We start from the raw sequence: 669 nt of genomic DNA, 5'->3' as shown, positions 1-669 counted from the left end.
GAGAATAACTAGAATAATGGTTACCATAATAGCCACTTAAACGGAACTACTAACACTAATAAATCATAATAACAATAATAGTGATTGTTACAGTGACGCATGGGGTGAAGGTGACGATGTAAGAGTGAACCATTAATTGCTTATAATGGCAGTAGAAATGCGAACATGCCGATGGGTGAATGACGTGTACAATAGACGGGTCTGTTGTAGGAACCGACTGAAATCCAATCAATACAAAGGCAGATAAGAATCGGCAGTAAATATAAATAACCTTAAAAATATCAAGTATGTGTCTTTTTTGGTGTTATGAAATTTCAAGAAAATAATGATGTTGTTTCTCCTTTTCGTAGACCCATCATTTTGTTTAATCAAGGGAAAATTCTCTCCTTTTTGTGTTTGAATACTGCGATCGTGCTGATTAGTCTTCAAGCGTCTGCATGGCTATAACCTTCATATCAAAAACAGTGTAAATATTTTCCAAACATGGCACGTGCTACCACGCTCGCAGGCCGCATTATGAATTAATATTTAGTTTTGGCTGCGTTTACATTGCTGAAAAGTGTCGCTTCGAGTTCCGTTTGGCAAGGGCCGTCGTCCGTTTTCCCTGAGGGGATTTCTATCAAGGTGGGAAAAGCTCTTTAGGCCTACGTGTTTTGTGCTTTTTAATTC

General features: G+C 38.1%; 1 protein-coding gene across 1 annotated transcript in view; it reads left to right on the top strand.

The window, feature by feature from the left end:
- The first annotated feature begins 540 nt into the window (after positions 1–540).
- LOC119587614 overlaps positions 541–669 on the top strand; it is a 7,793-nt gene continuing 7,664 nt past the window's right edge. Inside the window, exon 1 of the mRNA XM_037936323.1 lies at positions 541–624. The gene's annotated coding sequence lies outside the window, so the exon portion shown is untranslated. The remainder of the gene's footprint in view (positions 625–669) is intronic.

Source organism: Penaeus monodon, chromosome 22, assembly GCF_015228065.2.
Source record: "Penaeus monodon isolate SGIC_2016 chromosome 22, NSTDA_Pmon_1, whole genome shotgun sequence".
NCBI classification, from domain to species: domain Eukaryota; kingdom Metazoa; phylum Arthropoda; class Malacostraca; order Decapoda; family Penaeidae; genus Penaeus; species Penaeus monodon.
The sequence above is the reverse complement of the archived record's forward strand: the minus strand, read 5'-3'. Positions and strand labels throughout refer to the sequence as shown.